The 7,817-nt window shown below is 36.1% G+C and overlaps 1 long non-coding RNA gene across 1 annotated transcript; it reads right to left on the bottom strand.

Moving 5' to 3' along the window:
- LOC145613194 (uncharacterized) lies at positions 1 to 3,037 on the bottom strand. The gene is made up of 4 exons (XR_014106888.1): positions 2,938 to 3,037; positions 2,543 to 2,803; positions 1,724 to 2,152; positions 1 to 231 (listed from the first exon to the last, which is right to left on the bottom strand). It is a non-coding gene; the product is annotated as an uncharacterized LOC145613194 (long non-coding RNA).
- Between the last annotated feature and the right edge of the window lie 4,780 nt (positions 3,038 to 7,817).

Here is a 7,817-nt window from a genome sequence, read left to right as displayed (position 1 = left end):
GCGACATCTTGTAAATTATATTGAAATGATGTACTTGTAAATTACAAATTCTCACAATTCACACTAAATAACACTCTATAACTAAAAAAAGCTAGTTAGTTAATTGATACAATGGTCAACCTTCAAATTTTGACGATTTTGTCGATTTTGTCTCTGTCTGCTTCACAAATTTGACTGTTCTGTATGGGATAGCAGCAGTTCACACTGAGCACTTGATATTACGATAGAATTCTGCATGGGAAAGAAATATATACATAAACAAAATCCAAAATTAAAAAGGGTTATTTCAGACAGTCACCAAGTGAACTCTACCAGCATGGTCAATGCATCAAACTAAGGGTATATAAAAGAAAATAAGCATCAAAACTGAGGGAGACTACCCAGGTAACATCAGACATCGACATACACTTAGGAAAGTCATTCTTTGCAAAATTATTTAATTAACTGGATGAATCTATGTGCCTAAACTAGCTCAAAACTCTTAAGTGAACTCCAACCTGAACATTGTATGTAATAAAAAAAAATCTTTATAGCGTTCGATTAACAAGGACTGTCCCCTTAACAACATAACCTTTGTAAAATAAACAAAACTGCATCAACAGAGGTTGGAACAAAGAAGATACCAAATTCAAGTATTATGAATAATAGCATGGTTTATAAAAATATTTTCTCGTGTATGATTATAAAAGGCTGGTGTAACAGTTCAGCAAATTGTGAAGAAAGCCCATTGAGCTCAAAACTATGGACATCATTTATCTGGAGAGATAGAATGAGAGAATAAGAATGTAATACATATTAGGGAAGAATATAGGACTAGATCCTGAAAAATTGCAAATATTACAGCAATAAATTGCATATGAACACCCCCCTCCCCCAAATGAAAAAGGACAGGCTAAACCATTCAAAACCATGCCAATACCATTCAAATTGTATATAGCAGCATTTTACAAAATGTCAAGGCATATAACAAAGTAACAGCACATAACATGAAAATCACCATGCTTCTTGAGAGTTTCTATGATCTTAGAGAATTTAAAAGAGACAAAATAAACTAATAAACATATGGACAGCAACCAACACCCTATGATTCAAGCATCAAAGAAAAGAATAATTGTAATCTCTCAATAGAGTTTTTCTTAGGTGCTTGTAATTTTAAAAAAAAGCCTCATGAGTTATATATCGTCCTTCTATCATGATAAGTTGATGACAGTTATATCGGAATTGAAACAAAAACAACCATAAAGCTAACATATGAGTCTAAGCTTAAACACAACACCTGATCTGTACATTTTATGAAATTGTTTTTACGTAGGAAATAAAATACGAGCACTACTGAAGAGTATGATTTGATAGCAATCCTTCACCACATAAACTACAATAAATTTGGACTTAAAAATGACAGAAGAATACCTCTCACTCATCAATTTAGCCTTACAACTATTCCAAGAAAACCCAGAAACTAGACCCTCCATCATATATAAAGCCAGTTCCACAAAATAGGAGCATTCAATAACTTGCACAATTACTACACAATACACAAATATAGCAATCATACAGGCGGGCTTCAAAATATAAAATGAAGCTCCAAGGTCATAAAACAAGTACAACAACAATAAAAGAAGACACCAAGGAAATACATGAATCTGCTTCAAAGCAGGGCAAACACTTTCAGTTCAGAAAGTAAAGAAGCTATAGATGAAAATTAAGAGGGCGAAAAACAGACCTTGGTCAAGAAACCGTCCTTCGTTAGCTTGTAATTGCTGTCAGCATGGCTCTTTGCTACCACACGCTCATCAATCCAAAAAATATACCACTTAACCCAATCAATAGTTTTTTTATAAGGCGCTTCAGTGAGTTTTCTATTTTGGCACAATATGATATACACAAATAATTAACCAAAAGGCATGAATAATGTAAAATATGAGCAATGAATAGATTGAAGACCCCAATAAGCCAATGAGAGAACCACTAGATAAAGCAATGGTAAAAACGCTCCGCTCTTTTACTTAAGCATCTGATAATTCAGATATATATTCTACCAAGTCAGTGCTTAGATCATCTAAACTCTCATGAATCCTTAACTCTCCTCTACTCGTCTGACCTCAAGGAAACGACATGCTTTCCTTTCCACAACAAATTTGATGAACAAGTTCTGTTTCAACAAGAAGATAAACTCTTCAGTTTTAATCAACACACATGAAGATTCAAGTAATGCACCCAATATAAAACAATGCAACTGTACATGAAATACAATAATCTTATATTTTTTGGTAGATTAAGTTCAAAAAACAGAAATTTAGATCTAAATTTGCATTGTAATAAAAGTACTACGTATACAAAATTAGGAGCAACACAACCAAATACAAATGAAACAAAAAAGTCACTCTCATTACTATATATAAGTCATAATTGTTGGTTTGTATAAATGCCCAAATGCAATGCATTAAACAAATACCTAATTTCTTAATTGTCAATTAATTTATCAATTAATTTAAAACTCACAAAACTAGGAAATAATTACAAAGGATACATTGAGCTATACCGTATTTAACTTCTCAATAAATCATCTAGCTGTGGCACCCACCCTTAGATAACCCCACCCCCCGCAACGGCGGCAAGCCAAGTACGCCACCCATCAGCAATGTGCTCTTCTGCTACATACAACGATTTCGGAATCATCCCACTACTTGCCAAATGATGGTGAGGAATTACAAATTTCGATTTCTCTCTCTTGCGCTCGAAACTCTAGCCCCCAATCTGCTACTATGAAGCCCAAATTTGAAATTATCACGTAATGAAACCCCTAAACACCCATTAAATTAAATTAAAAAAAAGGCGAAAATAAACCCTAGAATTTCATATTTTTATTACTTGAATAATCTATTAGATCAGAATTAATTAAAATATAAATAAATTAGGAGGAGATAAAAAACGTACCTTGTTGATAACTTCCATGATTGAGTTTTGGAGGAGCTTCAGAGCAGTTTTAGAGGAAATGAAAAAGGATGGTTGTGAAAGAATGGGGTAATTAATAAGGTAGGTTGTTTGCCGTCAGAGGAAAAGTATCCTAATTTCTAAAAAAAAAATCGTGAGTAGCATTAGTAACTGGCCTTAGTAAAACCCATTACATTTAATTAAGTCAATAAAGTTTGACTTGTTATTTGTAACTGACCTTTTTAATGCCCCATACTAATAATTGGTCAGCCTATCTTTGACCTTATAATTGTAACTGGCTTTGGTTATGCCAGTTACTAATGCTATTTTATTTGTAACCCGCATTAGCTATGTTAGTTACTAATACCCTTGTAGTAACTAACATAATTTATGTTAGTTACTAATAGGGCGTTACAAATAGCATTTTTTCTACTAGTGCTTCAAGGCCGTCTATGACATTGGAATTAATATTGAAGACGACCTGGCTAAGCTGAAAGCTGTTAACAGTAACTCCAACAGTGGTTGGAAAGGCAAGAAGAATGACAATCCTTCTTCTTCCAAAACCACCCACTCAAACAATGTTAGTACCTTTAACTTAGGTGAAGTTCTTGCTATGAATAATCAAGGACAAAAGAAACCATTTAGGAGGAACTTTACTCCTATAAATATGAGTTATGACACCGCATTTGACCAACTAAATGTAAAAGGTCTCATAACTCCTATTGGACCATTTGGGGACCCACCGGTCGAGAAGAGGACAGCTAACAGGAACCCCAACGCACATTGCAAATATCACCAAGGAAAGGGGCCATCTTACCAAAAATTTTTGGAAGCTTAAGGAAGCTATCCAAGATTTAATCGATAACAACAAACTGCCATTGCCTCCTGCCAGTAAGAAGCCGAGCATTGATCGAAGAAGAGGAGGAGATCTTTTTCGATGCCATGGATGACTTTCAAGAACTAGCAAGTAAAGAGGATATACATTTGCTTACATTGTCCATGTTGGAGGGATAAAACTTGCTACGTGAAGCTCTCGAAGTCGCGAAGAAACAATTAGAGGAGCTTCAGGAAAAGTGTGACAAGGTTCCACCCACGAAGAAACCCTTCTCTCTACAAATAATTGACAGACCCAAGAAGAGTAATAGACTCTATATCTAATTGGGATTTCATACGCTAAAATGTTCAAAATGCTCTCCGAGAGGGGCAAGGTCAAACCTCTCGAACCGAGACCATTTGAATCGCTAAAAAGGAAAGATAGATTCTACTGTCAATACCATCAATCAGGGGGTCACACCATTGAAAACTGTTTTACATTTAAAGATTTAATTCAGAAAATGATTGATGACAAAAAGCTAGTACGAATTCCACAAGAGGAAGACATAAGCACTAATGGGGTTTGGGATAGTGATGAAGAAGATGTCTACTTAAAAGACATGGAAGGACCTCCACCTTTAGTGTCATATTCCATGGATTATTTCTGGGTTGAAGAAGATTCATCTATAGACATCCTCACAAGATCTTGGAGAATGCAACCTCCCATTTCAACACAACCTATACCGACTACGCAACAAGTTCCCATACATATCATAGAAGACAATGATATTGTCAAACAGTTCAAGAAAACTAAGGTTGAAATGAATGTATGGAAGCTTCTAGCAACATCTCAAGAGCATACACTAGTAGAAAAATACAAAAAGGCAACCCCCTAATGGCACCAGTTCAAGCCAAACTGGTGCCAAAAATCGGCCCCAAATTGGGCGGGTTTTTAAACAAAGGGAAAAGGCACCGGTTCAACTCAAACCGGTGCCAAAAAAAAAAAGGGCACCGGTTTGAACCGGTGCCAATTGAACCGGGGCATTTAAAAAAAAATGCGGCCTTTATTCTTCTTCTTCCTCTCCTTCTCTTTCATTCCTTTCTAGCTATCCCCGACTTCACTGTTTCATTATAGACGAACAACCTCCCCCTTTCACTCCACCACAGCCGCCACCTTCACCGGCCACCAGGGGTGTCGAAAACCACCGCCCCTCTCTTTCAATCCTCCCCTGCCCTTCTATTTTCCCTTTCTTTCTCTTTCAAAGTTGCTGCCTCCACCAGCATTATTCGAAAACACCACCGTACCGCTGCTACCTCCACCACCGCGCACCGCCTCCACCACTCCACCGCACCGCACCGTACCATTGCGCACCACCACTGCTACCTCCACCACCGAGGGTCATCCTGAATCTCGCCTCCCCTTAGCTTCTTCCACCTCCAACTAGTTTAGGGTATGTTTTTTTTTTTGTTAAAAATTGAACAATTATTTTGAAATATGTAATTCTATTATTTTCAATAGCATTTTGAACAATTATTGTTAAGAAAATTAAAGTCAAGGAATGTATATAATTTTACCCTAAATTTTTTTAATTTTTGAATTGGTTGTTTATTTAGAAATTTTGAATACATATTATAGATTAGAGTAATTTTCATTACATTGTTCCTTAGTTGAAAATTTTGTATGTTTTAATGGTTTATTTTAAGGTTGATTTAATGAGTACTTTTGAATATAGTAGAGATTAGTAAAAATGTTACTTAATTAGTTGAATTTTGGTATGTTATTATGTGTAATTTTAGGTTGTTTTAATGGGTAATTGTGAATATATTAGAGAATTAGTGACCTTACTAATAATTAGTTGTGAATAATTTAGAAAATTGTGAATAAATTAGAGAATTGTGATTACATTAGAGAATTGTGAATAATTTAGAGAATTGTGCATAAATTAGAGAAATAGTGATATTGCCACTTAAATAGTTGTGAATAAATTAGAGAATTGTGAATACATTAGAGAATTGCGAATATATTAGAGAATTAGTGACGTTGCTAATTTTTGTTTTTTTAATATATAGATTCATATGTGAATTGAAGCACGAGTTTAGCTTGAGGACTACATATTGAGCTCAAGTGGGTAGTTGTTATATTGGTATGACTTATAAACTTTACTTAGCTATATTTCTTTCTATTTATCCATTTAATAAAAGTTTATTCATGAAATTGAAACTTGTGTATTGTTTAATTGCAAATAAATACAACAATATATAGAATACTTGCATCATTATATGCCTAGATACCCGTTCAAGGCTTTCTCATTAGGAGAAAGTCTTGAATAGTCCACGGTTGGGACTGTTCTTGAATGTGTACTCTCACTTAGGTGGTGAATGTATGTTATCTTTTCGATTTCAAGGAACATCTTGGCTTACCATTTCCTCACTATGTTCTCTGGGTACATATGTGGGTAATTAATTATCTACATCGTGTACTTGGAGAACTAGAAGGAAATGCTGCCGGATTTTCCTTAAAATTGGAAAGTTGACATACATTTACTAGTGAGAGTAGACATTCAAGGATGGGTTAGGTTTGAGTGATAAGGACCCTTTGTAAACATGCATTTTTTCACTAAATGAATGGTATATTCACGTTTTGTACTTGAATTTGATTTACATAAAATATGTAGCAATTACACATTATTCATTATATTTTTATGTTTAAAGACAATTTACTAAATGGAGAAGGATCGTGGTTGGATGTATGGTAGACGCGATACATTGGAATTTTGGAATGGGGTTCAAGAGTTTTGCAAGAGGTCTTTAGCTTATCAATGCAAACTGGGTGGCAAAGGCCTTTATTGTCCTTGTGTTGATTGTAATAATGTGAATGTGGTCGATAGTGTTGAAATCATAAGAGATCATGTATTATGTCGTGGGTTTAGGCATTTATACCATGTAAGGATTTGGCACGGAGAAAGTGGAGAGTACATTGGGGATCTTGATCGGAATGATGTGCGTGTTAGTAGCAATGAGATTCATGTGGACGAGGAATACGAGAATGATGACTATATTGTTGATAATGGTGAGGATGGAGCCGATGATGATCAGGCGGATGAGGTCGAGGATGAACAAGTGGATGAGATGTTGCATGGTGTTGAAGGTGGAGTGTTTGAGTTATTATCGGAGGCTTCCAAAAAGCCTTTGTATCCCGGGTGCAAAAAATACTCCAAATTATCGGCCGTGCTAACACTTTTCAACATTAAGTCGAAGCATGGGTGGACGGACATTAGTTGTACTTCTTTGTTGACTGCATTAAGTGATATGTTGCCTGATGGGAATGAAATTCCTAAGTCTTACTATTACGCAAAGAAGCTCATGTGTCCCTTTGGTTTGGAGTATAAGAAGATACATGCATGTCCTAATGACTGTATTCTGTATCGAAATGAGTATGAACAACTGCAGGAGTGTCCACGATGCAAGAGGTCGCGCTACAAGCGCATGAGTTGCAATCCTGGCACAAAGGGACCTCCTGCTAAGGTGTTTTGGTATCTTCCCATTATTCCGAGGTTTAAGCGCCTGTTCTCAATACCAAAAGACGCTAATTTAAAACTTGAGGTGGCATGCAGAGGGAAGAAAGAAAAACAGAATGCTGAAGCATCCAGCTGACTCTCCACGGTGGAAGAACATTGGTTTGAAGTTTGAGGAATTTGGTGATGAAGTCAGAAATTTAAGGCTTGGGTTGTGCACGGACGGGATGAATCCATTTGGCACTCTTAGTACCCAACACAGCACATGGCCGGTACTTTTAGTGATTTATAATTTGCCTCCTTGGCTCTGCATGAAACGTAAGTATGTAATGCTTTCATTGCTAATAACTGATCCTAAGCAACTTGGAAACGACATAGATGTTTACCTTGCGCCGCTTATTGATGACTTGAGAAAGATGTGGGACGAAGGGGTTTCCGTTTTCGATGCTCATCAGAACGAGATGTTCACATTGCGTGCAGCACTTATGTGGACCATGAATGACTTCCCTACATATGGAAACTTGTGTGGGTACAAGGTCAAAGGGAAAAAAGCAT

The sequence above is a fragment of the Chenopodium album genome, chromosome 3, assembly GCF_948465745.1.
Source record: "Chenopodium album chromosome 3, dcCheAlbu1.1, whole genome shotgun sequence".
In the NCBI taxonomy this organism is placed as follows: Eukaryota; Viridiplantae; Streptophyta; class Magnoliopsida; order Caryophyllales; family Amaranthaceae; genus Chenopodium; species Chenopodium album.
This window is presented reverse-complemented; position numbering and strand designations above follow the sequence as displayed.